This window comes from Oncorhynchus tshawytscha, unplaced genomic scaffold (assembly GCF_018296145.1).
Source record: "Oncorhynchus tshawytscha isolate Ot180627B unplaced genomic scaffold, Otsh_v2.0 Un_scaffold_4_pilon_pilon, whole genome shotgun sequence".
NCBI lineage: Eukaryota > Metazoa > Chordata > Actinopteri > Salmoniformes > Salmonidae > Oncorhynchus > Oncorhynchus tshawytscha.
The window spans coordinates 2,687,164-2,710,000 of record NW_024609834.1 but is presented as its reverse complement, the minus strand read 5'-3'; the positions used below and the strand labels follow the sequence as shown (position 1 = coordinate 2,710,000).

Genomic DNA, 22,837 nt, shown 5'->3' with positions numbered 1-22,837 from the left:
TGCCCAACATTTGTAGAACATCTAAAGTTACATTAATACCTCTAAATTAAGACTATAGTAATACCTATTTCTTTGTTAACCACCCAACACAGAATAGAGGCATGTGTGCACTCCCTCAAATCGTTTGGAGAAAATATTTATATTTTATTCAGCTTTGTTCAATTATATTCTTCATACTATAAAATAATATAAAATAATGCTACGGAATTATAAGCAAATCTTGTCTGCTAAATTAACTAGTGTAGCCCACAGCCATTTGACATAACCACATCAGGACCTAACGTAATGACAACTCAGGGTAGGCTATTATGTTCTTCTGAAATAGACTACATTTTCTTCATATCTTGCTTCTTTAGATCTGTCTAAAATAAATAATGGATTGTGAAGGTGTTGGCTATATTACATGGATTTATTAGACTTTTTAAAATGGCTTGTAGGCTCTGTGTGGAAGCCAGGAGATGCTAACTGTGTTTATGTTTATTAACGGTCAATTACCGTGAAACCGACAGTTATTTGCTTGACAGTCACCGGCTGATGAAATTTCATGACCGCCACAGCCCTAACTGTGCCTCAATATTTCTGGTAAATGTGGCACACTGGACCTGAGAAAAGAATAACACATCCGGTCGAAGAAACATTTAAGTGGTTTCAATTGATTTAGTTTAAATCCTTAGACTGTGACAAAAAAATCCAGTTCATACATCCAGTGTTTTATGTTAGATATGATATCAAACCCATTTTCACTCCCTCCAATAATTATGTATCATTTCTCCAATCTGCTTATTACAGGATATCCCGGCCACTTGCCATCTTTCACAGATCAAGACTTTATGGACCTTTTTAGATGAAAAATTATCAATACAGGAAGAAATGTCAGCAGAAATGCGTTGACACATTGGCAACGCCAAGCCACTATCCATGCCAGCATCAATAATTTAGCCACCAGCTCATAACTTATTTTTTTTAATACATAATTGAATTTTACCAATGTTTTCTTCAGCCGTTAAAATGTAGAGCAATTTTTAAACAATAAAAGGAGTGCTCCATTGAGTTTTTATTGGCTTCTCTTTCTCTTTTGCATAGCATATGTACAGTAGATATATAGCTCTAGACACTGTAGCAGCCATTCCTACTATAATCTGTGCATCTTAGCCTACAGAGGTGAAAGGGGTTGTATTCATTTACAACTGTTTGCTTTCTCCAGTCCCTTAACTTGCTATAGATGTAGAAGGTGTGGTAAGATAGATAGTCTGCACTCACCTTTTTACAACTGTGGCTGAAAAGGGGAAGAGGGTCTCATTGAGGTGAAGTGTGTGCGCTGTGCGCGTGTGTGTGTGTTTGTGCGTGTGTGGGTAGGTGTTTGCACGTGTGTGCACACCAATATGTGTGAGAGCGCCTCTTGTGTGTTCCTGTGTGTGTGTCTGAAATAGGAAGTGGAGGTGTCACAGTGTTATTTTAGGCCCATTAGTCCTGGGTTTGCGTGACTAGGGCTGGAAGTGGGGCCGTGGAGGGCTGACTTCGCCGAAATAGGTTTTGGGTACAGTAGGGGAGGATTGTCTGACCTCACCCTGGGTGTGTGCTGAGTGTGTGCAGGTGTGTGCATTGCTTCACTGTATTTGTGTGTATGCTTTAGTCTGTGTGTTTGTGCTTGCATATGGACGAGGAATGGGAGAACTTGAAGATGCTCTCTCGCTCTCGCTCTCTCGCTCTCTCGCTCTCTATCTCTCTCACTCTAGCTCTCTCTGCCCTGCCCTGCTGTGCTCCAGACAGACAGTGTGTGACAGTGAGCAGCCAGCGCTGCTGAGATGGTTTTATGCACAGTGAAGTGTAACGTGAGCAGAGTTATTCTCAGCTCCTCCGTTTACAGAAGAACAACAAGAGCTGAAGGACGAGAGAGAGAGAGAGAGAGAGCGAGAGAGCGAGAAAGAGAGAGAGCATATTCAAGTTCTCCCATCCCTCGTCCAGATGCAAGCACAAACACACAGACTAATGCATACACACAAATACAGTAAAGCAATGCACACACCTGCACACATGATTGCACGCACACACACACACACAAAGTTATTATTACATTTGTTTCAACAACTGATTGAGAGAAAGGTGATATATGCATTTTATATTCACATTATAAATTAAATGAGGTCATAGTGGGTGCATTTAATGATGCAATGTTTTATATTAAGCTGCTAGCATAAGAGAGAACGAGAGAGAGCGAGAGAGAGCGAGAGAGAGAGAGAGAGAGAGAGAGAGAGAGAGAGAGAGAGAGAGAGAGAGAGAGAGAGAGAGAGAGATGAACAGTAAAAGGAATTGTTGCTCTCTTGGCCCCGGCATGCATTGGCGACCCTGCTACAATTCTCATTTGTTTTGCAATAGAGCTTAATAAATATTGATTTACTATTTTAATTACATGCTAATCTCAAAACACATAGGTGCCAGCTTTATGGCTCTCTCAAGGCATAGGGCAAATTTCCTCTTTGCAAATATTTATTAGTGACGTGGTCCAGAGAGGGCTATAAAAGTGAATAGTGATCATTAAACAGACAGTAACTGTCTACAAGTGTCAATATCAGCCACGCCAGTGGACAGGCCAACCAATCAATTGTAATATAATTGTGCTGCCCCTTTAAGAGCTATGTAAATCAAGTAAGGAGATAAAACTGCTCCAAAGTTGTTACTATGGAATAGTTATGATGATTAATAGTGAATATGCTGCATAGGTAGGTTGAATACATTACATTAGAAATATGATTTAAAATGATGTACTGTGGAAGTCAGTTCAGCTGTGTAAAATAGTTTTTGTCTCAGTCTAATTCCAATAAAATGCTACATTGAATAAGAAAACAATTACTAAAATACAAATATGACAAATTTGAAGTATGAAATAAATTTGAAAGCAGGGAAACAAATTAATTTGTTAGCTATTTTTTTCTCTCCTCTCTCTCTCCTTTTTCTCTCTCTGCCTTTCTCATTTTCTCCCTCCTTTCGTAATACTTCCATCAGTGAGATATATTGAAACTGAGACTGCATTAAGGTGATTAGAAAGCTGAGATATTCAGGGGAAAGCTTGTCTTTTTCAAAGGGGAAAATCCTGATTATGGGTAAGCAACTTACTATTCATCTCCTCAGTGTTTCATTTGAACTGAACAAAATGGACATCAAATAGTATAGAATATAGTATATATTTTTTGTATTACTTATATGTGAGTATGCGTGTGTGTGAATATGTATGTGTTTGGGAATAATCTATGCGCTGTGCAAGGTTTGCATGGTTTGTTCCTCAGATCAAGGTTGCTGGTTTAATTGAGCCTCAACTGGACCCAGAGCTGAAAGAGCAGAGAGAGCTGCATCGATTAGCTATGATATGGTTCCAATATGGCCGCTCGATCAGGCTTCTCAAGCAGCTCCCTCAGGACTTTGATTTCTCCGTCAAACAACAATCCTGGACCCTGGCCTTCAAAGAGAAACACCATCTTTGTTGTTGTTTTCCCCAATGTTTGAGCGATGTCACCCGGGTCGATGTTATCCTTGTCCATAAAGACTCTCCCACACCGGAATAGCCACAGAAACAGCTCCAGCTGGCCCTCTCCACGGCAACGGCCAATACTGGTCAATCCCCCATGGTGACGGATTTGCATTGTGCTCCTAAAGAAGCCTGTGCAACACATTGACAACATTTAATTCTGTAACGCAGCTCACATTCTACCCAGTGGCTTCAGCAGCACATCATTACATTCTGCAGCTTTCCCTATCTCCTTATCTGAGTGTTGACCAGGACCACTCTGTCAACAGTATCTATGATAGGACCTGGTGCAGCTTAGCGTAGCGTCAGAGGAGCAGTGCGGTGCTAGCGAGAGGCTAACCGTCTAACCGTCTCTGCTAATTGCCTCATTAATGATTCACCGGTGTGAGCCTGCTCTAGCACTTTGCTGTGGGGAGCAAATTGTTCTGATTGGTTTGCCTCTGTCAATTATTGATGAGGCAAACGACCTCAAGTGCTAACACCTGGCTTTGGTGCTGCGGAGTGGCCAACCGTTCCCATCGCTGGGTGGCTGTGTTGTTCACACTGCTAGAGTATTGTGTTGCTCCCGAACACAGCTTACCTCTTAGCCAGGGGTGTATTCAGGACTGTGTTGGTTCTCTCAGAGTGGATGAGTGTAGCCCTGGGGCAGTGAATGTGATCTCTAGTTGTATGGATACTCACGAACACAGAGTCTAGCACAGGTTACTGGATGGAGACTCCTCACAAAACTAGAACAGAACAGGACTTTATTTAGGAGGCCTGGGTAAGGCCAAAATTCCACAAATGTTCCAACTTCAATTCATTTTTGATCAATTATGCTTTAATTAAAACTTCTTAGGGCTGCAATACCGTTAACGGGATCGATATGACAACAGCCAGTGAAAGTGCAGGGCGCCAAATTCAAAACAACAGAAATCTCATAATTAACATTCCTCAAACATACATCTTATACCGTTTTCAAGGTAGTCTTGTTGTTAATCCCACCACAGTGTCCGATTTCAAATAGGCTTTACAGGGAAAGCACCACAAACGATTATGTTAGGTCACCACCAACTCACAGAAAAACACAGCCATTTTTCCAGCCAAAGAGAGGAGTCACAAAAAGCACAAATAGAGATAAAATGTCATCACTAACCTTTGATGATCTTCATCAGATGACACTCATAAGACTTCATGTTACACAATATATGTATATTTTGTTTGATAAAGTTCATATTTATATAAAAAATCTCAGTATGCATTGGCACGTTACGTTCACTAGTTCCAAAAACATCCGGTGATATTACAGAGAGCCACATCATTTTACAGAAATACTCATTATAAATGTCAATGAAAAGACAATTGTTAGACATGGAAATATAAATATACCTCTCCTTAATGCAACAACTGTGTCATATTTCAAAAAAACTTTACGGAAAAAGCAAACCATGCAATAATCTGAGAACGGCACTAAGAAAAAAATCTGCCATGTTGGAGTCAACAGAAATCAGAAATAATATTATAAATATTTCCTTACCTTTGATGATCTTCATCAGAATGCACTCCCAGGAATCCTAGTTCCACAATAAATGTTTGTTTTGTTCGATAACATCACAGTAGAAGCCTCATTCAAGTTTCTAAAGACATCTAGTGGAAGCCTTAGGAAGTAAACATAACCAATATCCCACTGTATATTCAATAGGGGCTGGGTTGAAAATCGACCAACCTCAGATTTCCCACTTCCTGTTTGGATTTATTCTCAGGTTTTTGTCTGCCATATGAGTTCTGTTATACTGACAGACATCATTCAAACAGTTTTAGAAACTTCAGAGTGTTTTCTATCCAATACTAATAGTAATAGGCATATATTAGCAACTGGGACTGAGGAGCAGGCTGTTTACTCTGGGCACCTTTCATCCAAGCTACTCAATACGGCCACTGCAGCCATAAGAGGTTTTAAGATACAAATGTAAAATATATGTCAACCAAACGTCCTCCAAAGGACCTTTCTATGGGTCCTGTTTATTGTAGTTTTGTGAGGAATCAGCCTTCTGTATTGGGACAAAGCAGTCGCTTACAGTTGTTTTCTTATGAATCTGGTATGTAAGCAGTACACACTGTATCCTCACAGGGAAGGCCACGTGTGTGTGCTGCCCTGAACCACCTGCGTATGTTGGGCCTCAGCTGGAGAAAGAGAGGCTTTGTTTGTGAACAAGTGACTCACCCGGGCTGTACTGATATGGTAGTACACATTGAGGCCTTACTCTCCCCTGTTTTCATGTAGGAAATCATGCCTGACCATTTTGTAAAATGTAAAGAGATGATGATGAAAGTAGATGGGAGGCAGGCAGTGATAATTATTACCACCTGAGATTAAAGCAACATTTTAAACTTCGTGGTTTGAGCCCTGAATGCTGATTTAAAAAAATAAAATGTATTTCACCTTTATAACCAGGTAAGCTAGTTGAGAACAAGTTCTCATTTACAACTGCGACCTGGCCAAGATAAAGCAAAGCAGTGTGACAAAAACAATGACACAGTTTTACATGGAATAAAAAAGCATACACATTAGAAAAAAAGAAAGTCTATATACAGTGTGTGCAAATGGCATGAGGAGGTATGGCAATAAATAGGCCATAGTAGCAAAGAAATTACAATTTAGCAGATTAACACTGGAGTGATAGATGAGCAGAAGATGATGAGCAGATGATGGTATGTAAGTAGTGATACTGGTATGCAAAAGAGCAGCAAAGTAAATAAAAACAATATGGGGATGAGTTAGGTAGATTGGGTGTGCTATTTACAGATGGACTATGTACAGCTGCAGCGATCGGTTAGCTGCTCAGATAGCTGATGTTTAAAGTTAGTGAGGGAAATTTAAGTCACCAGCTTCAGCGATTTTTGCAATTTGTTCCAGTCACTGGCAGCAGAGAACTGGAAGGAAAGGTCGGCCAAAGGAGGTGTTGGCTTTGGGGATGACCAGTGAGATATACCTGCTGGAGCGCGTGATACGGGTGGGTGTTGCTATGGTGACCAGTGAGCTGAGATAAGGGAGAGCTTTACCTAGCATAGACTTGTAGATGACCTGGAGCCAGTGGGTCTGGCGACAAATATGTAGCGAGGGCCAGCCGACTAGAGTATACAGGTCGCAGTGGTGGGTGGTATAAGGCGCTTTGGTAACAAAATGGATGGAACTGTGATAGACTGCATCCAATTTGCTGAGTAGGTATTGTGTATTGGTTCCTGACTTCCCTGAACAGTTGCATATCGCAGGGACTATTCGCGAGGTATATTGGTTGGCTGATTGGCTGACAGCCGTGGTATATCAGACCGTATACCACAGGTATGACAAAACATCAATTTTTACTGCTCTAATTGAGTTGGTAAACATTTTATAATAGCAATAAGGCACCTCGGGGGTTTGTGATATATGGCCACTCTACCACTGCTAAGGTCTGTGTCCAGGCACTCCACGTTGCATCGTGCTTAAGAACAGGCCATATACTACACCGCCTCGGGCCTTATTGCTTACGTGGTATAAAGGACCCACATCATTATAGGTTATAGTAATGAGAGCTGGGATTTTATGATTCTAGGATTTTACCATTTTAGCAAGAGTTGTTTCGAATAGCTGTGTGTGTGTGTGTGTGTGTGTGTGTGTGTGTGTGTGTGTGTGTGTGTGTGTGTGTGTGTGTGTGTGTGTGTGTGTGTGTGTGTGTGTGTGTGTGTGTGGTGTGTGGTGTGTGGTGTGTGGTGTGTGGTGTGCGGTGTGTGTGTGTGTGTGTGTGTGTGTGTGTGTGTGTGTGTGGTGTGTGGTGTGTGGTGTGCGGTGTGTGGTGTGTGGTGTGTGTGTATGACTTCTAATATTTTTCCTTAGTGTACTGTTCTCCTCTTCTTGCATTAGGGTCAGGAAATGGAGCTCCACTGCCAGGTACAGTGAGGGAAAAAGTATTTGATCCCCTGCTGATTTTGTACATTTGCCCCATGACAAAGACATGATCCGTCTATAATTTTAATGGTAGGTTCATTTGAACAGTGAGAGACAACAACAAAACAATCCAGAAAAACGCATGTCAAAAATGTTATAAATTGATTTGCATTTTAATGAGGGAAACAAGTATTTGACCACTCTGCAAAACATGACTTAGTACTTTGTGGCAAAACCCTTGTTGGCAATCACAGAGGTCAGATGTTTCTTGTAGTTGGTCACCAGGTTTGCACACATCTCAGGAGGGGTTTTGTCCCACTCCTCTTTGCAGATCTTCTCCAAGTCATCAAGGTTTCAAGGCTGATGTTTGACAACTCGAACCTTCAGCTCCCTCCACAGATTTTCTATGGGATTAAGGTCTGGAGGCTGGCTAGGCCACTCCGGGATCTTAATGTGCTTCTTCTTGAGCCACTCCTTTGTTGCCTTGGCCGTGTGTTTTGGGTCATTGTCGTGCTGGAATTCCCATCCACAACCCATTTTCAATGCCCTGGCTGAGGGAAGGTGGTTCTCACCCAAGATTTGATGGCACATGGTCCTGTCCATTGTCCCTTTGATGCGGTGAAGTTGTCCTGTCCCCTTAGTAGATTAACACGCCCAAAGCATATTGTTTCCACCTCCATGTTTGACGGTGGGGATGGTGTTCTTGGGGTCATAGGCAGCATTCCTCCTCCTCCAAACACAGCGAGTAGTTGATGCCAAAGAGCTACATTTGGTCTCATCTGACCACAACACTTTCACCCAGTTGTCCTCTGAATCATTCAGATGTTCATTGGAAAACTTCAGACCGGCATGTATGTGTGCTTTCTTGAGCAGGCGGACCTTGTGGGTGCTGCAGGATTTCAGTCCTTCACTGCGTAGTGTGTTTCCAATTGTTTTCATGGTGACTATGGTCCCAGCTGCCTTGCGATCATTGACAAGATCCTCCCGTGTAGTTCTGGGCTGATTCCTCACTTTTCTCATGATCATCGCAACTCCACGAGGTGAGATCTTGCATGGAGCCCCAGGCCGAGGGAGATTGACAATTATTTTGTGTTTCTTCCAGTTGCGAATAATCACACCAACTGTTGTCACCTTCTCACCAAGCTGCTTAGCGATGGTCTCTGTGCCCATTCCAGCCTTGTGTAGGTTTACTATCTTGTCCCTGACATCCTTGGAGAGCTAGTTGATCTTGGCCATGGTGGAGCGTTTGGAATCTGATTGCTTGATTGCTTCTGTGGACAAGTATCTTTTATACAGGTAACAAACTGAGATTAGGAGCACTCCCTTTAAGAGTGTGCTCTTAATCTCAGCTCGTTACCTGTATAAAAGACACCTGGGAGCCAGAAATCTTTCTGTTTGAGAGGGGGACAAATACTTATTTCCCTCATTAAAATGCAAATCATTTTCTAACATTTTTACATGCATTTTTCTGGATTTTTTAAATGTTATTCTGTCTCTCACTGTTCAAATAAACCTACCATTAAAATTATAGACTGATCATTTCTTTGTCAGTGGGCAAACGTACAAAATCAGCAGGGGATCAAATACTTTTTTCCCTCACTGTAGCTGTTGTTCTCTGTCTAATGGCCCACCCACACACAACCCGTATGAATCATCCCAAACCTCTACTCTACCTGGGGGGGTAGGAAACCTTTCAAGCATTTTTCAGCAAAATATCAACCCAAAGCACTCGCTCACAGTGGCATGACTGCCTGGCTTTAGAGAGTAAACACAGGCTAGATAAAGGAACTGATGTGTCAGTTACTGATGTGTAGTGCTCCTTCACTGTGAGCCTGTGTAATCACTCTGTTGTCGGCCATGTTGTTATACACTGAGGACACTAAACATTAAGCACACCTGCTCTTTCCATGACGCAGTCTGACCAGGTGAATCCAGGTGAAAGCTATGATCCCTTATTGATGTCACTTTTGAAATGCACTTAAATCAGTGCAGATGGATGGAAGGAGACAGGTTAAAGAAGGATTTTTAAGCCTTGAGACAAATGAGACATTGATTGTGTATGTGTGCCATTCAGAGGGTTAAATGGGCAACAGTTTCCCGAGTGTATCAAGAATTAAGAATAGTCCACAACTGTGGGAAGCATTGGAGTCAACATGGGCCAGTATCCCTGTGGAAAGCTTAGGTGTTCTTAATGTTTGGTATACTCAAATGTTTTTTTTCTATTGTAATAATGGCTCAAGGATATCAGAACTGACCAAATAGATACTGTAGGATGCATTCTAGAGATGAACATATCATAAAACTATAAACTTCACGAGTATTATTCTGAAGACTCAAACCAAGAGAGTGATCTTTGACTGAGGGGTTGTCTTGAATCCAGAGGTTAGACTCATCCATGCTGTTAGTGAGCGGCCTCTGTAGCCATCTCTGTCTCTCTGGCCTTAATTGAAGCTGATGAAGGAGTCACCCCCCATGCAGCCGCCGCTGTCGCTCAGAATCTCAGCGTCGATGCAGTCAGACCGTACACACTCACTCACCGGCCCTTTGTTTTTACACAGGCACCAGGGAGGGCACCAGGAGCCCCCAAATAACAGTGAGTCAGCCTGCGTCATGGCTGTGACACGGTGGGCCCAGTGTCTGTGGAGGTTATGGTGGGGTCCCTCTCGCTCTTTCACTGACAGTCATGTGTGTCTGTGTGTGTGTGTGTGTGTGTGGGGGGAGGCACAAAAAGGGCACACAGATGGGTGGTCTGACTCATACACATTTAATGACCTCTACTGTTTCTCTCTCTCTTTCTCTCTTTCATTCTCCCTCTCGCTCTCTCTATTGTTCTCTCTCTCTGTTTCTCTCTCTTTCTCTCTTGCCTTCGCCTTCTCTATTGTTCTCTCTCTTTCTCCCTCTCTCTCGCTCGGTCTCTCTCTCTTTTTCTCTCTCCATGTCTGCAGATAACCTGGCGACTGAACGCTGATGACTTAAGAGTGACTGACCAATAGCATGAGGAACTCCACAAAGCACAACAACATCTAAAGATGACTTCCCTGGAGAAGAAGCAAAGACCTGCTAAAAGACCCCCTGCAGAGAAATGCTTCAGAGCCTCTTCCTACTCCCACTTTCCTCTCTGCTATTTTACCTCCAGCTTTTTTGTAAGAAAACAAAAACAAAAACAAACACTGACTCAAATGATGTATCAAGATGATTGACAACATCAGAAGAATATTACGGGAGAAACCATTTCCTCTGTAGGGGGGGAGGGGGTAAACAAAACTTTGATGCATGTTACTGTAAGTAGTTCATCTAAAACCTTTTTCCCCCAAGTGGGATCCTCCACTAAGAAGACTCGTCCAAGTCCAGCGTTCCTGATTTAGGATAAAATACCCAAGCAACCCACCTCCTCCCTCTGAAATCCCTTACTCTATCTTCCCTATCAGAGGTCATTGTAACTACCATTGACAATATGTTCCTCGTTTTAGAGAACTTACTTCCTGTATCATTTTGGAGTTAGTTGGACTGTAAGACTACTATCGTGTATACTATTTGCATAATGAACCAGTCTTCCTCTCCAATGGACATGAGTGATGTACTATAGCATGGATCTGACTTTACTGTATTCCTCAGTATGCTTGTAGATCACAAAACTCATAATTGTGAATAGTACAACGATTACACCTTTTTAATCCTAGATTCCTATCTTTACCAGGCAGTATTAACTTACTGTATACTATGTAGGGCATTTTGTTGACCTGTACATTTGACTAAATGCATAGAAATGCAAGTAATAGCTCATTGTATTATTTGAATACCTGCAGACATATTAGGGAAACATTTCTGTCTATAAAGACAATGGGACTGTGACTAAGTCATATAGTGTTGAGTATATTATGAAGGTAGAACCCAGAATAACGTCTTAGAGAGTAAACATACTATAGTATCCTCAGCAGGGGCCCCGGTGCATCTATGTCATGTGTCTACCTGAGATCTGTGGGCGGCCAATCTGGTATTTGGTTTGTTTCTTTGTTGTTTCCTCATCCCTTTTGAATAGCTTGTATCAATGGCCCCCCTGGGCTCTGTACTGTGGTCTCTCTCATGGACCTCTCATAGGGCAACACATGTCCTCAGCTAAGGCAGGTGTCTCTATCTCTCTCTCCCACATCACCTGGCATGGTTTACCCATGTGCTCCTCTGTACGACCAACAAGGAGAACGGAACATCACAGTATGATTTCAAGGTTGCAGAAACCATATTGACTTTTGACCTATCTCAAACTGTCTACTGAAGACATAACAACAACCAGACCAACTACAGCTGTTGGTGCAAGAGAGGATACTGTGCATGGAACGCAACACACGCAAGATAACCTGAAAGCATCTTCATCCTCTTGCATCCTCTACCTATCGATGTGCTTCCAGGACAAACCTGATACCTAAACAGCCCCTCGCCTGCTCCCACAATCCTCTCTGCTCCTCCTCTCGCCCATCCCAGAGACTCGTGAGGAGAGCGCCAGTCGATCTGTTTATAAACGTTACGGATGGACGCTCATCGTGACGGTTAAAAACAAACAAACACTTACACACGCGCATACACACATATACCCACCCCCACACACATAAACACTCTCAAAGGGAGACAAGTGGAATACAGTGGTGTATGTATGTATATTCTGTATGTATAGAACCCTCAGCTGTAAGTAGTGCATGTTGACATGTAGATGAAAATATGCATTGTGATCATAATACCTACCGTAGACAGGCTGGTGGCCGTTGATTCAGACAGAAGAAGAGACACTCTCTCTAAGCCAATGGAAGCACTCTATCCTATGTTTTCAGGGTACATACTCTAAGTTTTCTTAATGACAGAAAATATAATGTGATGGAAATACTGTTCCTTTTAAAAAGGACCTCCTAAGCAAAACCACCGAGCTGAATGGGTTTTAAGCACTTTGAAGGGATGCATAACCCCCCCTTTGATGTCAAAAAGAACCTGGCCAGAGTGAGAGAGCAGGGGGTGTGGAGGGTGTAGGGGGCGAGGGGAGGGAGGGAGGGCAAACTGGGGCGCTCCAATTAAGTGGCAGTGCACAAAGTGGCGTGGGGCGCCCTGCCAGGAACTGTCTATTCATCCCATGTCAAAGGGATTTACACATCTCAATGAGTCAACAGCACTGCCAGGGCTGCCAGCAGCACGGGGAACAGGGGACGAAAGGAATACAGGAAAAGAGGAGAGGTGGAAAGGTAGAATAGAGGTGAGGAGGGGAGAGGTAAAGAGAGAAAAGGAGTGCAGAGGACAGGAGACGGAAAAGGACAGAGATGTAGAGCGACAGAGAGGAGAGAGAACAGCAGAGATGTAGAGCGACAGAGAGGAGAGAGTACAGCAGAGATGTAGAGCGACAGAGGAGAGAGAACAGCAGAGATGTAGAGCGACAGAGAGGAGAGAGAACAGCAGAGATGTAGAGCGACAGAGAGGAGAGAGAACAGCAGAGATGTAGAGCGACATAGGAGAGAGAACAGCAGAGATGTAGAGCGACAGAGAGGAGAGAGTACAGCAGAGATGTAGAGCGACAGAGGAGAGAGAACAGCAGAGATGTAGAGCGACAGAGAGAGAGAGAACAGCAGAGATGTAGAGCGACAGAGAGGAGAGAGAACAGCAGAGATGTAGAGCGACAGAGGAGAGAGAACAGCAGAGATGTAGAGCGACAGAGAGGAGAGAGAACAGCAGAGATGTAGAGCTACAGAGAGGAGAGAGAACAGCAGAGATGTAGAGCGACAGAGGAGAGAGAACAGCAGAGATGTAGAGCGACAGAGGAGAGAGAACAGCAGAGATGTAGAGCGACAGAGGAGAGAGAACAGCAGAGATGTAGAGCGACAGAGAAGAGAGAGAACAGCAGAGATGTAGAGCGACAGAGAGGAGAGAGAACAGCAGAGATGTAGAGCGACAGAGGGAGAGAGAACAGCAGAGATGTAGAGCGACAGAGGAGAGAGAACAGCAGAGATGTAGAGCGACAGAGAGGAGAGAGAACAGCAGAGAAGTAGAGCGACAGAGAGGAGAGAGAACAGCAGAGAAGTAGAGCGACAGAGAGGAGAGAGAACAGCAGAGATGTAGAGCGACAGAGAGGAGAGAGAACAGCAGAGATGTAGAGCGACAGAGAGGAGAGAGAACAGCAGAGAAGTAGAGCGACAGAGAGGAGAGAGAACAGCAGAGAAGTAGAGCGACAGAGAGGAGAGAGAAGGGTAGAGATGTAGAGCTACAGAGAGGAGAGAGAACAGCAGAGATGTAGAGCGACAGAGAGGAGAGAGAAGGGTAGAGATGTAGGGCTACAGAGAGGAGAGAGAAGGGCAGAGATGTAGAGCTACAGAGAGGAGAGAGAACAGCAGAGATGTAGAGCGACAGAGAGGAGAGAGAAGGGCAGCGATGTAGAGCGACAGAGAGGAGAGAGAAGGGTAGAGATGTAGGGCTACAGAGAGGAGAGAGAAGGGTAGAGATGTAGAGCGACAGAGAGGAGAGAGAGAAGGGTAGAGATGTAGGGCTACAGAAAGGAGAGAGAAGGGCAGAGATGTAGAGCTACAGAGAGAGAAGGGCAGAGATGTAGAGCTACAGAGAGAGAAGGGTAGAGATGTAGGGCTACAGAGAGGAGAGAGAAGGGCAGAGATGTAGAGCGACAGAGAGGAGAGAGAAGGGCAGAGATGTAGAGCGACAGAGAGGAGAGAGAAGGGTAGAGATGTAGAGCTACAGAGAGGAGACAGACGGGTAGAGATGTAGAGCGACAGAGAGGAGAGAGAAGGGTAGAGATGTAGAGTGACAGAGAGGAGAGAGGAGGGGGGAGAGATGTAGAGCTACAGAGAGAGAAGGGTAGAGATGTAGGGCTACAGAGAGGAGAGAGAAGGGCAGAGATGTAGAGCTACAGAGAGAGAAGGGTAGAGATGTAGGGCTACAGAGAGGAGAGAGAAGGGCAGAGATGTAAAGCGACAGAGGAGAGAGGAGGGTAGAGATGTAGAGCTACAGAGAGGAGAGAGAAGGGTAGAGATGTAGAGCTACAGAGAGAGAAGGGTAGAGATGTAGGGCTACAGAGAGAGAAGGGTAGAGATGTAGAGCTACAGAGAGAGAAGGGTAGAGATGTAGAGCTACAGATAGAGAAGGGTAGAGATGTAGAGCTACAGAGAGAGAAGGGTAGAGATGTAGGGCTACAGAGAGAGAAGGGTAGAGATGTAGAGCTACAGAGAGAGAAGGGTAGAGATGTAGAACTACAGAGAGAGAAGGGTAGAGATGTAGAGCTACAGAGAGAGAAGGGTAGAGATGTAGGGCTACAGAGAGAGAAGGGTAGAGATGTAGAGCGACAGAGAGGAGAGAGAAGGGTAGAGATGTAGAGCTACAGAGAGAGAAGGGTAGAGATGTAGAGCTACAGAGAGAGAAGGGTAGAGATGTAGAGCTACAGAGAGAGAAGGGTAGAGATGTAGAGCGACAGAGAGGAGAGAGAAGGGTAGAGATGTAGAGCTACAGAGAGAGAAGGGTAGAGATGTAGGGCTACAGAGAGAGAAGGGTAGAGATGTAGAGCGACAGAGAGGAGAGAGAAGGGTAGAGATGTAGAGCTACAGAGAGAGAAGGGTAGAGATGTAGAGCTACAGAGAGAGAAGGGTAGAGATGTAGAGCTACAGAGAGAGAAGGGTAGAGATGTAGAGCGACAGAGAGGAGTGAGAAGGGTAGAGATGTAGAGCTACAGAGAGAGAAGGGTAGAGATGTAGGGCTACAGAGAGAGAAGGGTAGAGATGTAGAGCTACAGAGAGAGAAGGGTAGAGATGTAGAGCTACAGAGAGAGAAGGGTAGAGATGTAGAGCTACAGAGAGAGAAGGGTAGAGATGTAGGGCTACAGAGAGAGAAGGGTAGAGATGTAGAGCTACAGAGAGAGAAGGGTAGAGATGTAGAGCGACAGAGAGGAGAGAGAAGGGTAGAGATGTAGAGCTACAGAGAGAGAAGGGTAGAGATGTAGGGCTACAGAGAGAGAAGGGTAGAGATGTAGAGCTACAGAGAGAGAAGGGTAGAGATGTAGAGCTACAGAGAGAGAAGGGTAGAGATGTAGAGCTACAGAGAGAGAAGGGTAGAGATGTAGGGCTACAGAGAGAGAAGGGTAGAGATGTAGAGCTACAGAGAGGAGACAGAAAATGAGACAACAGGCAAAAAATGTGACAATGTTGAAGTTAAAGGGTTCCCACATTTAAGAATGTAGGGCAGCATTATTCTCTCAGCTAGAGACATGACCAGACAAAATCTTCTCTTCTCTCAGGTCACCTCCACAACTCCCCTCCTACCCTTCAGCCACAGAGTTCACTGTCCCCTCCACCCCAGCTAGTGCCACTTCCCAACAGCCCTGTGACCTCACGTCCTATCTGGGGTTGACTCTGTGTTAATGAGCAATAGCTCTAAGCTCAACCAGATATTCAGACTAGCCGTTAAATACCTGTTGCTCTTCCACCCCAGCGATTCCTTTATCCTTCCCCAGGGCAGCTGCACTCTCCCTGGGCTGGGTTCCACGTGCTTCAGCCCCTCTATGGAGGGGACCTCCACACAACATGACTCTGTTCAACTCTGCTGTCATCATCTAACAATAGCAGTGCTCACTGACTGATGAATCATGGCTTTAAAATAGGGATTGATAAGGATTCATGGGCTTCGGGGATGACAGGTGTGTTGATGGTATGACAGAGACATCATAATGAAGCAACTATTTGTGTTTACATTGGCTTATATTGTATGTTTCATAAAATTATACACAGACCAATCAATGCAAGTGAATCATGTACAGTGGCTCTCCAGTGTAAAGCATTACCAAACCCAAAGCAATATTTATCAGTGGATTAATCAATGGGAAGACATCAGAGATGGAGAGGGATGGACATAGACTGTGACCAGGGACAGTTAAGGAAGAGTTGGCCCCAGTAGGAAAGTAGAGTAGAGATAGAAACCAGTTCAATTTGGTAAACCATCTTCCTCCCGTCTCCTCTGTGTGTGTGTGTGTGTGTGTGTGTGTGTGTGTGTGTGTGTGTGTGTGTGTGTGTGTGTGTGTGTGTGTGTGTGTGTGTGTGTGTGTGTGTGTGTGTGTGTGTGTGTGTGTGTGTGTGTGTGTGTGTGTGTGTGTGTGTGTGTGTGTGTGTGTGTGTGTGTGTGTGTGTGTGTGTGTGTGTAGGGATTGAGTGTGTGTGAAGCAGTAGTAGTAAAGGCGTTTGATGTGTGTATTAGCTCCCGTCCTTGCGGTCAGCGCGCAACACAAACACAACATCAAAAGGAGGATGGGAGCGGTGCTGCTACCTGGCTCTGTGGAGATAAGTTAATGCAGATCTATTAGGCAGAAGCATATTAAAGGATGAAGATGTCAGTCACACACACGGCAGGAGACATCACGTTGAGCTACTGTTGATGTCCTCCCGAGTTTGAAGCTTTCTGATTTCGCCAAAATGAAGCAAAACCATTTTTCTGAGGAGTTAAAGAGGGTATAAGTAACAGAGACAGTTGTGATCCCCCCTCGCCTGTTTGAAGAACACGGTTAGTGTGTCTTTCATTGAGATAAACTAGCAGACTGCACACATGCCGTTTCATCAGAGTATGACCCTGACCATGACATTTCCCAGAAGCCTTAGTGTTATTCACAGGTTCCCGTAGACGCTCACAGACACACACACACGTGTACACACATGCTCTTATACACAAACATGCACACTTACACACACACAGAAACACACACACACACACACACACACACACACACACACACACACACACACACACACACACACACACACACACACACACACACACCACACCCACCCACACACACTCAGACTAATCTAAACAACAGGACTGTATGGAAACAGATCGGCAAAATAATGGATTGTTCAGTGTGCAAACAGTGAGCTGTTAGTGTAATCACAGGTCAAAGTCATATTACCCATATGCCCACGCTGGGGGTATATTAACATGAGGGATATTTGGGAGGGTGGAGAGAGTGGGGATAGAGTGCTGTCCTGATTCAGATTTACCCCCTATTGGGCACCCCTTACCTCCTTTATTTCTTTCTTTCCTCCACTCCAATACATACGCAGACCCTGCATTTAATCAGGCTCACCCCTCCCCCTCTTACTTTATTTTCGCACTGCTCATTCCTACTTGCATGTGTCTTCTCTGTCTCAATCCCCTTCCTCCTCTCTTTCATCTCCCTCCTCCTTCTCTTTCACCTTTCCCCTTTTCTTTCCACTCTTCGCTTCTCCTCTCCTTTTCTCTCCTCTTGTTCTGCTCTTTCCTCTCTTCTCCCTTTCTCCCCCCCTCCCAGACTGAGGCAAGCTATTGAGGTGAAGCACTCCATCAATCTCCCTGGTGTGTGTGTGTGTGAGAGAGAGAGAGAGAGAGAGAGAGAGAGAGAGAGAGAGAGAGGGAGAGAGAGAGAGAGACAGAGAGAGACACAGAGACACAGAGAGAGAGAGAGAGAGAGAGAGAAAGGGAGAGAGAGAGACAGAGAGAGACAGAGAGAGACAGAGAGAGACACAGAAAGAGAGGAGAGAGAGGAGAGAGAGGTGAAACGGACCCAGAATCTTGTTTTTGGATTAAGCAAATAGAGGAGTGGGTAATATAGGGCCATCAGGCTGCTTGGTGGGTCATTTGTCAGCCCTCCACAAAGCCACACAAACAAGAGACAAGAGGAGAGAGAAAGTCAATTACCACTGTCAGGGGAGAGGGGGAGAACGGGAAAGATAGAGGGAGGGAGCCATATCCACTTTCATTAGAAGCCTATGTATCCTCTAGCCTGTGTTCTGCAGTGACTACCATGGCTTATGCATGTGTCAAGTCACATCCACAAACAAACCACTAGTCCCAGTGTTGTGTCTGTTAGGATAAATACTCTGTACATTATTTTCTTTGGCCTCGTGGCTTATCAAATTAGCTGGCCTGTATTTGTTTTATCACCTAGCTCTTTCTCTTGCCTGGTTAATAAGTACATGCCTCTCTGGCTATACAGTTCATTAGTGTGATGGCTAGCTGGCTAATGTGTGTGTAGGGTAGGCTCCTGTCCCATTGGAGCACGTGTACATTGGGGAGGTGTGGCAGAGCAAACAGTGGGGAAGGACAGAGAAGAGGAAAACAGCTTATAAGAGAGACAATGTGACTGGTCATTTAACTAATGGCAGTGATGTAATAGTGAAGCCGGTGCCTGCTGTGATTCTGTGGACTCTAGGGGCGTAGGGGTGTGTAGTGGTGTGTTAGAGCAGACGGTCACATAGGGGGACTGTAGAGAGACCTTCCAGTGTTGTGACTGGACATGACACACACACATGCTCACGTTCCAACGCATGTCTGTATCTGTGTGTCGTTTTTGGGTTGGCTCTGTGATGATTACGCTTGACCTGAGACTGACCTTTGGCCTGAGGCCGAACAAGGTATTGGCAGTGAGGTCATAGGATTACTGAATAGACCCTCCCCTCTTTAAAGCCAGACCCCCGTCTGCATCCGTTGCTGTCCCAGGTCAAATCAACCTCATAATGCTGTACCACAGTGGCAGGGACGATGAGACTACCATGCTGCTGTAATGACATCAGAACAGAGTGGTGGAGCCTGGCTTAGGCTACTGAGATAATGAACAGAGGGTTTAATATGGTGATAAAGCTCCCAAAGCCCAGCCTGACCAACAGATTGGATTGGCCTCAAGGGGGTCCACTAGCCTCACATCAACCCCCTTGAAACCTCACCGAGCTGGGATCGGCACCCAAGAAGATTTGGGGGCCTGGATAGAATGGGTTTAGCCAAATGGTCCTGACGTGATGTAATTGTCAAGGACTGACCCCTGTGTAACACCATAACCATAACAATGCTGAATCCTCAGCATCCTGCCTAGTTAAATAAAGGTTCAATAAAAAGAAATACAAATCTGATTGGCTTATAAGGAGGATGTTGTTCCTGGTTTCCCAGTAAGGTTCAGCTAGGGTGACACGGATATGTCATGGTTAGGCATCATATTTAGCTATTAGCTAAATGTGGTCTGACACATGTTTTCTCAGTGCTTTGAGACTTTTGTTTTTGTAGTGCATTGTCGCTGCCAAATAAATGTAATACATAAGTAAATAAAACACATAAAAAGGTTGTCAGTAAACGCATAAAATTCCAAACCTGGCTGAGGTTGTTATAGGGGAGGGAACTTCTAGAAAACCTGAGTTCCCGCTCGAGAAATAAATAAATTGTGGAATAATAAATCGCACAGAGACAATGGACAGGTGGCATTTCAGGCTGCGCCGTTTAGTCGTGCAGTCTGCTTTCTGACAGCTTGATTTAGGCTCCTGCAGCTGAGCCAGAATAATTGAGAGAGAAACAGACAGAGAGAGAGAGAGAGACAGAGACAAACAGAGAAACAGAGAGACAAAGGGAGAAGGAAAAAGAAAACCAAGGCAGACAAATCTTTTTCCATCTTCAATTCTCAGGCCTGAACTGAACTTCACTGATTGCAGAGGATGCCATTCTACCACTCAAATGGCTGCACCCAGATCAGTTCGATGAGGTGGAATAAGGAGCTCTGCCCATTCTACGTCACTGTGGGTCGTGATGCCCATCTGACTCAGGGTCAGGTGCATAGAGTGGTCACAGAAGGGAATGAGTCACCCCTCCACCGTCACAGCCACCTGTGCCTGGGCCTTTCTGAGTCATATAGGGCTTATTGGGGGCAAGTGGATGAGGGTGCAGAGAGAGGGAGTTTTGGGGGAACTTTGGTGGGGAGAAGGGGGGTTGGAATAGGGTGTCCACCGCTGAGAGATGGGTGTAATCCCTCTGTATTAAAGCAGTGAAATGTTGTCAGGGTCCAGAACATTCTCCCCAAAACCATCCCCCTTCACCCCCAACCGTTTTCATGCCCCCCAGAGTACAGAGAGAGAGTTAGAACAACTGGGGACAACCATAAGCTTTCACAGGGTTTCCTAAAACAGAGTGCCCCCGAACTCAATCAACATGTATCTTTAAATTCCCACAAATAAATCATTGTGATAAAATCTTTATTACCAATTGGCTACACACAATGAAGTTCAATACGCCAATATTCACAATAAAACACTGTTTGTGTTTTGTGTAGATTGGCCTCTATTTAGCTTCAGGGGTAATATTTTCCTGTAGTTATGTCCCTCCTAATCTCCAGGTCAAGCAGTGATTCTTTTTACCCAATCTGTTTTAAAAGTATTGCCGTTAGAGGACAATTAAACATTTACAGCTCCTGGTCTAAAGCTGTTTTAAAGCCTGTTTCAATAAGCCCCACCTCCTCTCGCCCTCCCAGGTTAATTTGCTCTTCGCCCTCGTTTCAATTTCACTGTAGTAAACGTCTTCCTTATTTCCCATAAGGGCTTCCATGGTGAGGTTTTGATTGTCCAATGGGGTGGGCTGTGATGTTGGCTGTGGTGGAATCGTCAAAGGGGTCATCAAAGCCTCGGTGATGCTTGCCGGAGTATTATTGCCGTGGCAATCAGCCCCCTGCTACTTGGCCTGGGTGACCCCAGTCAGAGATAAGCTTTATGGGATGGCCCATTAACATGCCGGGCAGGCCACCTCCCTCGTTTATCAAATGCGCTGCTGTGAAATCAACTGTTTATGGACCCCCAGTGAGAGGATAGCGCTGCTGATTGCCTATATTAGGGCCTGGCTTGTAAATGAGGCGCCCATAGACAAAGAACCTTCAGTAGACTAGAGATACATATAATTATATGCTGGTGTTATTCTCACTAACTGAGCAGTATATTTAATGACTACTGCAATAGCCACAAGAGGGTTGGCATTGCAACCACCAAACCTGAAAACTCTGGGGGAGGGTGTATGTGTTCATCCACGTCTTCCATGTACAGCATGAACCCACAGAATCCAACAATCAAACAACACCTACATGACGTTACACATAGGGATGTTGCAATATATATGTGTCTATGTATGGCTATATATATGTCCACTCCCATGATGCTGTATCTAAACAACTCAATAGTCTTCCTTTCCTTCTACCCTGTCAAAGCTTCCTATGGTCCTGTGGATGTCATGTTGTTCTGTGGCTGTTTTGTGGGGATGGACATGTTAGCCACGTTAGCCATGCAGTAGCGTAGCCTCATGTCAGGAAGGTGAGGCTGCTGTGGCATGGTCCGCTTAAAGCCTGATCACTGGTGAAGGCCTTGTCAATATGTCTTCCATGATGGATGGTGATGGCCCACCGCGTCTTTGTACACAACAGGGGGCCCAAGTGTTTGTCGCCTGAGAGATAGAGGGAGGGAGGGAGACAGGGAGGGAGGGAGGGAGGGAGGGTGCGGGCGAGACTCAGCTTAATGTCCTTCACCAGTGCTGTGCATGTTCTCCCAACTCTGTGCTATTTGCTTTTCCCTTCACGGCACGGTTAACACCGTAAATTAACCTTTGCAATCACTCTGTGCTCAGAGTTTGGTGCACAACACAGACAGAGACAGAGAGGGAGCGCGAGAGAGACACAGTGTTACGCAATGCACTGACTTAAGAGACAGAACATTCTCTTTTATGTGCACGTCCTGTGTACTCTGCAATATGTCCGTATCAAGCTGCTTTCTCTTCACCATTCTGGAGATGTAAATGAAACACATGAAAGACGATGTGCTGTAGAATCCCCCCTCCTTGTAGCCCATGTCTGTACATAGAATGTAAATACCAAACAGCTATGCATGCTGATAAACTAGCAAGTCGTTCAGGTACTTTTGTAATCCAAGATTCTCATTGGCATGTACTGAAGAAGAAGAAGAGATCAAACAAGAAAATGAAATAAAAAATAAACTATAAAAATGGATACAGTTTGTTAAACAACTTCAATAACTGGGGGATATATGTCTTTGCTGTTAATGTTTTCTTACTAAAACTTTAAATGCGATAGCCTGCCATTATTAACAGTGCTCTGCTCATGTTACTTGTTCCCTGTTATTATGTTTGTAAAGATAGGGTTGAGGTAATGTAGGCCATGAACCTCCCGTAGGTTAGTGGATTGTCTAGGTCGGGGTATGATCGGAGAGCGAGGGGAGGGGTGGAGACAAGCTCTGACTCATACTTATCATAGATTATTTCAATGCCATTGCACGTTCGTATACATATTCTAAAATGAATTATTACATATCCTTAGTCGCTAATTCAGCCAATTAAATGCCATGGCCAAACGGTTTCGCTTGTAAGCTGTTAGTTGAGACGGCAGGATCTGAGAGCCAGATTGAGCTGCTTGTTTGATTTATTTAACCAAAAAGTAAATTCACCAGCTTCAAAGAGTGGGCCGCTTTTTAAAAGGTACACATATGTTTCTAACACGACAACACAACATAATACTACAACAAAGCTCAGAAGAAGCTTGGTAGAGAACAACTTTTTAATGTTGATTCACTTCACATAAATTGAGGGTGTAATTAATT

The 22,837-nt window shown here is 44.5% G+C and overlaps 1 protein-coding gene across 1 annotated transcript in view; it reads left to right on the top strand.

Annotated features, from left to right (window-relative positions):
• Positions 1-12,424, top strand: part of LOC112263775 (transcription factor Maf) — a 153,279-nt gene extending 140,855 nt beyond the window's left edge. The window contains exon 3 of the mRNA XM_042319610.1: positions 10,376-12,424. The gene's annotated coding sequence lies outside the window, so the exon portion shown is untranslated. The remainder of the gene's footprint in view (positions 1-10,375) is intronic.
• Positions 12,425-22,837: the final 10,413 nt, after the last annotated feature.